The following is a 12228-nucleotide window of genomic DNA, read 5'->3' on the forward strand; positions in this document are numbered from 1 at the left end:
AAGGCAGTGGGCCCCAAGACAACTGTCTCCCTTTGCCCTATTATAGTTACGCCCCTGTATAAGCATAACAACATATTGGCTTGGATCCAAAGAACTGTAAGAGGAAAGAGAAAAGGTATTACAACTGCACTGTTGCACAAGTCTGAACAGAAGACTTCACACAGTGCACAGCCGTAGTCTATCAAGGTTGCAATTCTGTAAAAGAAACATGGTTTAAAAAAAAAAAAAAAGGCTGTAGCATATACATGCAAACTGGCTATTACAGGATCCTGAAAAGAGCTTGGTTCAAGAGCTTGCATTAATGGAAGATGTTTTCTGGATTTGGGGTCACTTTCTCATGGAATAGTCTTCCTTAAGCCAGAAAAAAGCCCTTTTGTGAGTGGAAGAGGCTTTCTGCTCACCAAAGCAAACCTTTGGATCCAAGCCATTCATATGATGTTGCTTCGTTCTGATGGCCAGCTCTTGCATCTTCTGTTGCATTGTTTACATGTGCCACATTTTCTTTTTTTGACCGAGCAAAGGGATTTCTTCAAAATCCCCATACTCTTTTTTGACATGCAGCCATAGCAGATTTTTGGTTGGAATCAACTCTAGGAGAAGCTTTTTCTCATACAAATGCTCTATTCCACCTCACCCCACAAAAAAGTAAATAATCTCAACCAGCAGCAAGGTCTGCGGGTAGCTACTTACTGGATCAGTGGCTGACATCCTGACTAAATTTACTAGTGGAAGAAGTCTTACTAGTAATCCATCAGAGTAACTCCTTAGTACTGTTGAATAACTTAGTCTGGATATTAGCCAGTATTTCCTATGAGATGGGACGCAAGTGTCCATTGTTTTTAATTGGTAGGTAGAGTGATAAATATTTATAATTAGAATACCAACACTGAACCATTTGCAAAGATCAGGTAGTTACTGTGCATAAAAGATCACCCAGATGGATCTGTGGATGACTTACCAGTTCTTGGTCGCAAGTATCAAGTCATAAGATAAGTACATGAACTGTTGTGTTTCACGATGAGTGACTAATATGTTTTTTGCACTTTTCTTTAGAAAGAAAAGCAATCCCTAATAAGTTCATGAGAGGGTCATAAGTTCATAAAAAGGTAAAACATCCAGTTTCGAGATATATATTTGCATTAAATTGAGTTTTAAACCCATTTTAAAAAGAGAAAAATATCAATTAAACATAATAAAATAAAATCAGATTATTCAAAAACCATCCATATTTATCCATCCTGTAAAGTAGTTGCCACCACATGTAACCATAGCAGTCTCATATCAAGACTGCTGCACAAAACTTTCTCATTGAAGGATGGGATGAAAAAATCAGATTAAGTACTACTGTAAATTACTTTTGTTTTACAGGAAAACTGAATTCAGAATGGATCTATCATTTATGTGCATATCTAGAACATCTATGGAAGTTTTATAGGGCTTCTAAAGCAGTTAAATTATCTATTAAAACAGTGCTAAATATTTTTAGATGAAAATGCAATGCCATGTCTGAATTTCGGAGATCTAGACTGTATTCAATTAACTCTCCATTTCTGAATTCAATGAACTATAGCAGATAGACGGACAAATAGATCTGCTATAGTAATACACTGCACAACTTTTAGTAAAATTATCATAGTATGTTGACAGAATCCAGAGAATAGGAAAAATAACTTTCTAAGACCCAGTGTGGTCCAGGATGCTGGATGTGAGAATCCTGCATTTAAAACTCTACTCAGTCACAGACTCTTTGGATAGTCACCCTTTTAGTCTCTCCAAATAGGGCCAGCCTGTGCAGACCTAGGTGGCAGACCTAGGTGGTTGCCTAGGACACCACATTTTGGGATGTGGGTGTTGCCACCCTTCCCACCACAAATAGCCGTGCAAGCTTCTGGTGGCAGACGGGGCAACGAGGAAGCAGATTCTACATTTAAACATGCATAAAATGTCCACCGCCGCTGCCCTGCCTCCTGTACCACTGCCCCACTCTGCACTGGAGTCCATCCCCACTGTGCCCCTCACCCCGCTGCTCAGCTGGCCAATGAACATGTGTAGCAGCCACGTGTGGGAGCAGCCTAGTAAAAAACAATGAGCATGCACAGCCAGCTGAGCAGCAGGGGGGTAGTGGCGGAGGCAGACTCCGTGCGGAACTGGCAGCAGTGCAGGGGGTCAGCAGTGAGGCATCTTACAAATGTTTAAAGGTATAATCTACTTCCACATTACCCCCAACACATTCGGCACAAGCCACCAAGTATGACTTTGTCCACCACCACATTCAGTCAGAATGTGGATGATCTGCAAGCTCTAGTAATGAAAGTCAAGGAGCACAGTAGAGGAAAAAATGGGACTCCAACTAACGAGCCAGTGTGGTGTAGTGGTTAGAGTGCTGGACTAGGACTGGGGAGACCTGAGTTCAAATCCCCATTCAGCCATGAAACTAGCTGGGTGACTCTGGGCCAGTCACTTCTCTCTCAGCCTAACCTACTTCACAGGGTTGTTGTGAAAGAGAAACTCAAGTATGTAGTACACCACTCTGGGCTCCTTGGAGGAAGAGCGGGATATAAATGTAATAATAATAATAATAATAATAATAATAATAAATGTAAAGAAGACTAAACTAATGACAACGGGTACAGCGGGCAGCCTCAGAATTGACAATGACGACACTGAAGTGGTAGATAGCTTCTGCCTTTTAGGATCGTCCATCAACAGTAAAGGATCCAGCAGTCAAGAAATACGGCGCAGACTAGCACTTGGTAGGATTGCAGTGAAGGCCTTAGAAAGGATATTTAGATACCGCGACATGTCTATACCTACAAAGATTAGAATAGTTTTGGACAATGGTTTTTCCCGTGACACTCTGTGGATGCAAAAGCTGGACTTCGAAGAAGCAAGATAGAAAAAGCATTGACGCTTTTGAACTTTGGAGCCAGAGAAGACTTTTGAGGATACCATGGACAGCCAGGAAAACAAACAAATGGACAGTCTTGGACTGGCCCACAGGGCAAATTCCTGATGTGCCCCACTCATGGGGCGCCCCTGCACCCAACCGCACTTGGCAGCAGTGAATGCTCCCACCCTTAAGTACCCATTCTGCTCAAAACCCAGCACGCTCCCCACATATATTCCACCGCCCTCTCAGTGCCCCCAGTCCGGCCCTGCAAATGGATCACAGAACAAATCAATCTAGAATTTTCACTCGAGCCATAAATGACCAGGCTCAAACTATCATACTTTGGACACATTATGCGAAAACCCAGCTCCCTTGAGAAGTCTATAATGCTGGGGAAAGTTGAAGGAAAGAGAAGAAGAGGACGACCAGCAGCAAGGTGGATGGACTTGATTACGACAGCAATGAATGCATCACTGAGAGACCTTAAAGGCCAAGTTGAAGACAGATCCTCCTGGATAGAATCTATATCTATGTGGTCGCTAAGAGTCAACACCAACTTGAGGGCACTTAATCAATCAATCAATCAACATTCAGTTAACCTTCAATTATGTATGGTAGAGAATATAATTTTAACAGAATGGGGGGAGGGGCAAAGTCATACTTAGCCTAAGGTGCCAAAAACCCTACGGCCAGGATGCCACTTGGGCAGCTGGAGGACGTAGTTCTGATGGCGGTTGCCCTGCCCTCTGTGACTGTCCATTCGGACCTTCTCCCACCCTCCCCAGTCAGTGTTTCATTGAAACGCTGGCTGGCTGGGCTTCCCCCACCCAGCCCAGCCAGCATTTCAGTGAAATTGACTGGGGAGGAGAGGGGCAGCAGCTGGGTATGGGAGGGGGCAAGGGGGTACCCCTGCTGTAGGTGAGGGGGTACCCTGGTAGCCCCCCAACCCTTGCTCCATAGTTCCTACACCCCTGCCTACGTCCAGCCCTGTCTCCAAACTGATTGCATCCTATCACAGAATATTTTGTGAAGATAAAATGATACAAACTGTAGAACCGTTTGTATGTTAACATCCTATCCTAACAGAGTTTACAGAGAGGCACATGCCATCCACTTATGTCTGAGTAAACCACGCCTAAAATCAGGTTGCAAAAGAATACAATGGATTAAATATAGCAAGGCACTTTGAGGAATTGCAACTTCTCTGCTTTTTGCTTGAAACTCCCTGTCCACTCTCCACCCTTTCCTAGGACTGTCACCATCACTGCAACTTCCCGTCAGTTTTACATAAGAGGGCACCAGCCCCACTGAATACAGTGAAATTTAGGATAAGAAGACAGGTTTAGGATTGCGCTGCATGTCACTAATAGCCCAATCCAATGCAGAGTTCGGTGCGCCGCCGACCTCTTTGGTTCCTGGGCCAACCATGAACAGGATCAGGCTGCACACAATTCATTTATCATTTAATTCATTTCTTTTTCATGCGGCGTAAAAAGGCTGCTGGCTGGGCGATTCTTGCAAACGGTTGCATATCGGCTAGCTGCCTGCCCCTTCCGAAGCCTATAGAAGGAATGGCATCCGAGAAGAAGAGGAAACTGACGTCGTTAGCACAACTGGGCGGGGCCGCGAGCTGAGCAGGGCTCTGCCTCGAAGAACATTGTTCGGCGTTATTAATTACGCTCGTGTATCCAGTCCGAAACAGAATGAATGGCCATCAGAGAGAGAGAGCCCGAGCCTGAACACGTTGAATTCCCGCCCAGTTCAACGGGCATTGCTTCCTCCGAAGTAAACTCAGAACTGCAGCCTTCACTAAATACAATTCTTCTCACTCTCCTCCTCCGAAGAGTTGTGTGGGGCTGAACCTACCCTCGTTCCGGCACTGCCGCACTCATCTTCCCTCCACACCCGATTCCTCCCCCACCTCCCTGTCTCTCTCTCTGGGTGAGAGTGTGCGCATCTGTGCCTTCCTTTTTTCTTTCAGCCACACGCTTGTAGGGCGCGTGCTCCGGGAACATCTCTCTCTCTCGCGCGCGGCAGCACCAGGATGGGGCCCTGCGTGAGGTTTGGGGGGGAGGGGAAGGAGAGGGAGGGAGGCGGCAGCAAGGAAAGGGGAGGGGGAGCGAACGAGGGCCGCAGTGTCGCTCGGCTCAGCCACGCGCTTGCGCGCTCCGAGCAGAGTGGCGAGGTCAAACCCCTCTTCCTCCTCCTCCTCCACCGCCGGACTGAGCGCAAGGGAAGCCAGAGTGAGGCTGGGCGTGCAGCGTCACGGCGGCGGCTTCAAGCCTCGCCCAGCCACAGACGGCGAGGAGGGAGTGTGCGTGGATAGATAGAAGCCTCGGCCGGGGAGGAGGAGGCGGCGGCGGCGGCGGCGGAAGGACGGGCGGACGCGCGGAACGGTAGAGCCGTCCGGTAGGTAGAGGCGGCCATGGCTCCCGGGCGGGTGAAGGGAGACAGGAAACCGGGCCCGGCGCTGGGGCGTGCGTGAGGGTGGAGGACTCGCGACACGAGCTCCCGGCGGCGACGGTGGTCTAACACAGGTGGCTCGGCAGGCAGAGCCTCGGAGGGGGTGAGGGGCTGGGTGGGAAGGCGTCGGCGAAGCTCTCTGTCTCTGCAGGCGGGACAAGGCGCTCTCGCTAGAACATGGCGGAGGCGGAACCGAGCCGACCGCTCCCCTCAATAGGCAGAAGCCGGGCTGGGGCGAAGCCCGGAGGAGCTGCTGCTACTGCTGCTTCTCCCTCCTCGGAAGAAGTTGGAGCGGAAGGGGAAAAGTTGGAGCACCTCATACCAGGCCGCCCGCACTTGGGACCCCCGGGGGTGGGCGGGCGGGGAGAGAGAGGAGAGCGCGGGCGGGGGGGGGGGGTAATTGGGTCCGCCAGTCCCGTCCTGCGGCGTAGCTGCGAAGAAAGTTCTTCGCTGCCGGCCGGCCGGGCTCGTGTGGTGTGGCCCTCTGTGGGGAGCCGCAGCCGCGCCTAGTCCGGCTGGGTCGAAGCTGCTCACTGTTTCCATTCTCCACCCCAGCGGGAAGCTGGGCGGCCGCTCTTCAGGCTGCGATAGGCCTCTTCCTCTTCCCAGCTTGCTGCCAGGCTCTGCTTTCAGCCCCTAAGGAATGAGCAACCTCGAACGGAGATCATGCTCTGTCCGAATTCTTCCGGCTAGAAAAACAGGCGCTTCTCCAGCCGAGTCTGGCCCTCGGGCCGCGCTGCTGCTGTTGCCGCCTCCTCCTATAGCGGCCGGATTGAACCCAGACTTGCATCTCCTGTTATAGGGGAAGAAGGCAATGCCCACTCTGAAACGGTTCACTTGCGGATACAGTATTGATTAGACTTCTTAGTGCTACATGTCCCCCTTACAGAAACCAAGAGCAAAACGGAATCAAAAAATTTAAAAGGAAGAAGGGGGTGTGTGTGAATGGGGAATCTCATACTACTTCTTTTTCTGCCCCCGACCTGAATGCATTGCTTGTAGCTAACTCCCATTGTTTTTAGCGAAGCTTATTTTAATATCACTGCGCTTAAAACTGCTGGCAAAGAGTGACTGCAGTAGTTATATTTGGGTTAGTTTAGTGAAGTTCTCAAAATGGAAGTTCTTGCAAGTTGTTATAGCCTAAGTAACTGTTTCTGAACTGTTCTAGTTCATTTTCATTCAAGTTTAGAAGCATCTCTGCCTGGCAAACAAAAACACTCTCCTTTATTGAGTGGCTGTACAGTTTCTGGTTGATTTGGCCTATTATAGTATTTGAGTAACTTCCTGTCTAAGAAACTAAATCCAGACAAGACTGGGGCAATGATGATTGTCAAGTCCTGTGATAGATGGAGGTGGGGACAGATATCCACAAATGCACTTGCCAGCTCGCCAGGGGCAAGTGTATCCTTATCCTCTGGTGAGCAGGACACCCAGCCCCACACAATCTCCTTCCCAGAGACCTCATTTCTAATGCTATTTTTGAGAAGGTAAGAAATCCCTTTTGAGCAGTAGGAGAGCATTCCCACTGTTTCTCAGCCTTTTCATATCCCAATGCAAAAGAGAGAAGATCTGCTTCTCTCTCTCTCTCCCCCCCCCACGTACTGGAGAGGCAGGGCTGTCCTTAGGGCATGGCAAGCAGGGTGACCGCCCCAGTCCCCACTCTTGGGGATTTGCCTCAGGCCCTGCACCCTGCCAGGGCTCTCTAAGGATGGCCCTGTGGGTAGGATTTGGGGGAAGAGGGGGGGTTGGTGGTGAGCACAAATAATGATAGTGAGTTAATCCAACATTTCCTGTCAATATTGGGACTCGGTTTGCCCTTAAAACTAACACTATATCTAGAAAACCAGGATGCAGCAGTGTCTGAAAATACTTTCTGCCTGTTCTGTTTGTCTCCATAATAAGGTCTGAATTGATCATTCAGACTTCTGTAGTTCAGATACTTGTCTACTGTAATGCTCCCTAAGTGGGATTATCCTTAGAAAACTAGTCTTGTGGTAGCAAGTATGACTTGTCCCCTTAGCTAAGCAGGGTCCCACCCTGGTTGCATATGAATTTAGACTACATGTATGAGCACTGTAAGATATTCCCTCTAGGGCAGGGATTCTCATCGTGTGGGTCCCCAGATGTAATTGGACTTCAACTCCCATAATTCCCAGCCAAAGGCCACTGGGGCTGGGGATTATGGGAGTTGAAGTCCAATTACATCTGGGGACCCACATGTTGAGAAATCCTGCTCTAGGGGATGGATCCGCTCTGGGAAGAGCATCTAGGTTCCAAATTCCCTCCCTGACCTCTCCAAGATAGGACTGAGAGAGACTCCTGCCTGCAACCTTGGAGAAGCTGCTGCCAGTCTGTGTAGACAATACTGAGCTAGATGGACCTATGGTCTGACTCAGTATATGGCAGCTTCCTATGTTCCTATCCTTGAAGGCAGCTTGGAGACTTCTGGTTATTCAGAATGTTGAAGCTTATCTCAAAGGAAAGGACTGCTCTCAGTGTCTTCTGACTTCCTGCACCCTTCTGGGCACATTCTGTTGTGTTGGCTTTAACCTTGTAAAGCCTTAAATGGCTTGAGCCCTGTGTAGCAGACTCTTTCCCTATATCCAATAATGATAGTCAAGAGCAGTCCCTAACAATAACGCATGTACCATTTTTGAGTGACAGAGGCATGTAGAGAAGAGTTCTTATTGCTCCACACCAATGGAACCTTCTTCCCTGATTATTATACAGGCACAGTTGTGCCATTATAGTTAAGATGGAGAGTGTTTTCAACATTCTGCCATTATAGGCTTATTGCTTATAAAGTCAAGCGTATCCACCTAATCCCTCTGAAATCATGCACAGATCAACTAGGGGGGCAAGGGACACCACTTCTCTGAATTTGGTGCAAATCCATTGCAAAAAGGCTAGAATATAGTAGTTTAAGTTTTTAACTCCCCAAAAAAGGTTTCAAAGTGTTGGCCTGGTTTTTTCACCACAGATAATGTATATTTTAAAATGTTTGATATCTTTTTAGCATTCTCCAAAATTTCAGGTCCATACTGGACTGGTGCCTTTTTCTGGTTTGAAAAACATTAAACTAGTTATTTTGTAGTAATTACTGTTCGAAATCCCCATAATAACGGGGAAAATAACTAAGGGAAAGTTAGCTAAGAGCATAACTGAGTGTGCCCACTGAGAATTCTGAAGCCAAAGTTGGGAGGGACAAGTCCTGGCAATTTCTAGCTTCCTGGTTCTAAACATAAGGAAAGGAAAGATTGTGCCATTGAGTCATTGTGAACACCTGGCGACAATGGAGCCTTGTGGTTTTCTTGGTAGAATACAGGATGGTTTACCATTGCCTTTCTCTCAAGCAGTATGAGAGTATGCCTTTGCCGTTGTCACTGAAGTGAGCATCCACCTCCAGCACCTTCCTATATTGCTGCTGCCCGATATAGGTGACTACAAATATATATTTAATAGGCACAGTCTGGGAAGCACACCGGTGGGGATTCAAACTAACAGCCTCTCGCTCCTTAGGCAAGCTGCTTCCCCGCTGTGCCGTAGGTGCCTGATAAGGACAGTCTATAAGAACTCTAGCACTTGTTTAGTTAAACAACCATTCCTCCCCCCCCCCCCAATTCCTTTCATACGAATTTTTGTCTCCCTCTGCCCCCTTGCTCTCACTCCACCAAAGCGGGGAAACAGAGGTCCTCAGCAAAGCTTGGAATAAATTACTAGAAATGAAGTCCATTGAGTCCACTGGAGCTTACTTCTGAGTAAATACACATAGGAATCAGGACCAGCAGATCAGTGTGTTCTCTAATTTTTTTCATCTGTGTGCAGAATAAATTTTGTTCCGGGTGGCAGTATCAAGGCAGTGTGTGCACACATGTATTCAGAATGTGGCCTTCCTGATTCAACCTGAGTGGGATCTAATATTAACTGAGCAGACATCAGAAACGTGTGAGCGTGCGCACATGTGCACGCCTTAAAGGGAACACTGCAGCAGATCCCAGGCAAGAATGTGGCTTCTCCCCCCGCTTCCTTCCAGCCCCTCAGCAAAGTGTAGGAGAGAACCCTTATGACGGGGGAAACCCCATTTATTTCTTTGGGGCTACTTATGAATAATATTGGGACCAAGGACCCCATGCTAGGAAGTTCTGAAAAAGGAACCTCAAGGAAATCCTTAAAAAAAAAAAAACCAGGATTATAAACTGAGAGCTTTTGCAGATGATGTTGTGCTGTTTCTAGAAAATCCAGTGGATAAGATCGAAAGACTCTTGGATAAAATACAACAATTTGGCCAACTGGCTGGATTTTATATAAATAAGACCAAGACTAAGGTTTTAACTAAAAATATGGACCAGAAAACTAAAGACAGATTCTCTCAAATAAGTGAGCTGAAAGTGGAGAAGAAAGTTAAATATCTGGGGGTTTGGTTATCAAATAACAACTCCCTGTTGTTTATAAATAACTATGTCAAAATATGGAATTCAGTGAAAACTGATCTAGAAAGATGGTCCAAAATGAATCTCTCTTTAATGGGAAGAATTTCAGTGGTGAAAATGAATGTCTTGCCTAAAATGTTGTTTCTCTTTCAGACTATTCCCATAATTAACACTTTAACTTGTTTCAAGCAATGGCAGAAGGATATAACTAAGTTTGTTTGGCAGGGCAAAAGACCAAGAATTAACTTTAAGAATCTAACAGATGCAAAGGAAAGGGGTGGTCTTACCTTGCCAGACTTAAGGTTGTACTTTGATGCTGTTTGTTTGACATGGATAAAAGAATAGATAACGCTAAGAAACCCTAGAATTCTTGATTTAGAAGGATTTGAGAGAAGGTTTGGTTGGCATGCGTATTTATGGTATGAAAAAAGTAAAATACATAAAGATTTTTTGAACCATTATGTGAGAAGGAGTTTAATGAGGGTGTGGTTAAAATATAAAAATTGGTTTGAACCTAAAACTCCGTTATGGGTATTTCCGATTGAAGCTTTATCACGTAAAGAAGTAAATATGCAAACGGGTTGGGGTACCTATAGGGATTTGGTACATTTTCACGAAAAGGATTGTAAGTTAAAAAGTTTAATTGAAATACAAGATATAGTTAGAGATTGGTTTCAGTATCATCAGTTAAATGAGATGTATAAGAAGGACCTTAAAGTCGGATTTGAGGCCCAGACTCCAAATTTTGAGAAGGAATTATGTCAAAATGATGAAAAATTAGTTTCTAAAATGTATAAACTGTTGCTTTTGGAGGAGACAAGAGAAGAAGTGGTTAAAACGACTATGATAAAATGGGCTCAAGATGCAGGGCGTAATATAGAAATTGCAGCCTGGGAAAAGTTATGGAAAAAGGATTTAAAATTTACTGCATGTTATGCTATCAAAGAAAACTATTATAAAATGATGTATAGATGGTATCTGACACCAAAAAGACTGGCTTTAATGTATAAAAATGTTTCAAATAAATGTTGGAAGTGTGGACATTCTGAAGGCACATTTTTTCACATGTGGTGGACCTGTGGGAAGGCTAAAGCCTATTGGGATATGATATATAATGAACTAAAGAAAATATTTAAAATGACATTTCCTAAGAAGCCAGAATCCTTCCTGCTGGGAATAACACAAGGAGCTATCTCTACAACCAATTTAACATTTTTTTTGTATGCCTCTACGGCAGCTAGAATTATATATGCACAGAAATGGAAGTCTAGTGAACTGCCTTCAAAAGAAGACTGGCTGATAAAAACTTTGGAATATGCGGAGATGGCAAAACTTACAGCACTATTAAGAGATCAAAACTTGGAATGTTTTAAAGAAGATTGGAAACCATTTTTGTTGTATTTAAAAAATTATTTCCCTACTATGGACTTGACAGCAGGGTTTGAAATTTAGTATAAATCGCAGGTTGGTTAGTTTAATTATGTTCGTAAGGGCTTGAACTTATGTTTTGAATTATTATTATAGCAAGGGTAAATTTTATAGTTGATGATTCACGAAGAAATGTGAGCGGGAAGTCCATCTTTTATGTGTGTATTTGTAATGAATGACAATATTGCTATTGTTAAAATTAATAAAAAATGAATTTGGAAAAAAAAAGGAAAAAACACCAAAAAAACCAACAACCATCCAGCACCATTGTTCTGGGTAGACCTTTATTGAACATGGAGGTTGTACATCAGAGCCAAACTGCCAGTGAATATGGAAGCTTCACTAGGCCATAGTTAAGAAATGAAGCCTCCATATTCACAGGCAGTTTGGTTCTCATGTAGAACTTCCATGATCAAGGACAGTCTACGCACAATAGTTTGTTGGCACTGGGTGGGAATGGTTTCTGGGATTTCCTTGCTGCACTTCTTTGAAGCTTTCTGGAAGCATGTAGCTGAGCACTGAGAAAAATGATGCTGGACTGGAGTATACATGCCTTTTCAGCAGCATTTTGATAACTGAACCTGCAATTCTATGTGCATACCTAGAAGGAAGTAAACTCCATTAAACTCAGTGGGACTTGCTTCTGTATAATGAGGGAATAGTTAAACAATCACTGAAAAATGGTCTTGGGGGAGGGGAGAATAATGGAGAGGCCCTTTTAAAAAATTGAGCAGGGGGGGAAATGTAAAAATCCTGTGAGGTAAACCCCACCCAGCACACAGACCGTTTTCAAAGAATCTGGCATCCCACAGGGTATAAGATCTATTAGTATATTTCAAATACAAATGCCAGTAATCTATTCTGTTTACAAAGTAGGAGAATTCAGCAAGAGCTAGTGACTGACATATTGAGGACTATTACTCATAGTTATCCTGCTGAAATTAAAAGAGCATTTTAAGGAATATCCTTTTAAGTTTGATGGGACTACTTTGAGTAAGCCATCATCCTATCATCCAT

General features: G+C 44.9%; 1 protein-coding gene across 2 annotated transcripts in view; it reads left to right on the forward strand.

Annotated features, from left to right (window-relative positions):
* The first annotated feature begins 5023 nt into the window (after window positions 1-5023).
* Window positions 5024-12228, forward strand: part of RAP1B (RAP1B, member of RAS oncogene family) — a 64436-nt gene continuing 57231 nt past the window's right edge. Inside the window, exon 1 of one of the 2 annotated variants that reach the window (XM_053256033.1) lies at window positions 5024-5299. The gene's annotated coding sequence lies outside the window, so the exon portion shown is untranslated. Of the gene's footprint in view, window positions 5300-5362; window positions 5428-12228 lie in introns of those variants that run through there. The other variant, XM_053256034.1, reaches the window with a different exon arrangement.

The sequence above is a fragment of the Hemicordylus capensis genome, chromosome 5 (assembly GCF_027244095.1).
Source record: "Hemicordylus capensis ecotype Gifberg chromosome 5, rHemCap1.1.pri, whole genome shotgun sequence".
Classification (NCBI taxonomy): Eukaryota; Metazoa; Chordata; class Lepidosauria; order Squamata; family Cordylidae; genus Hemicordylus; species Hemicordylus capensis.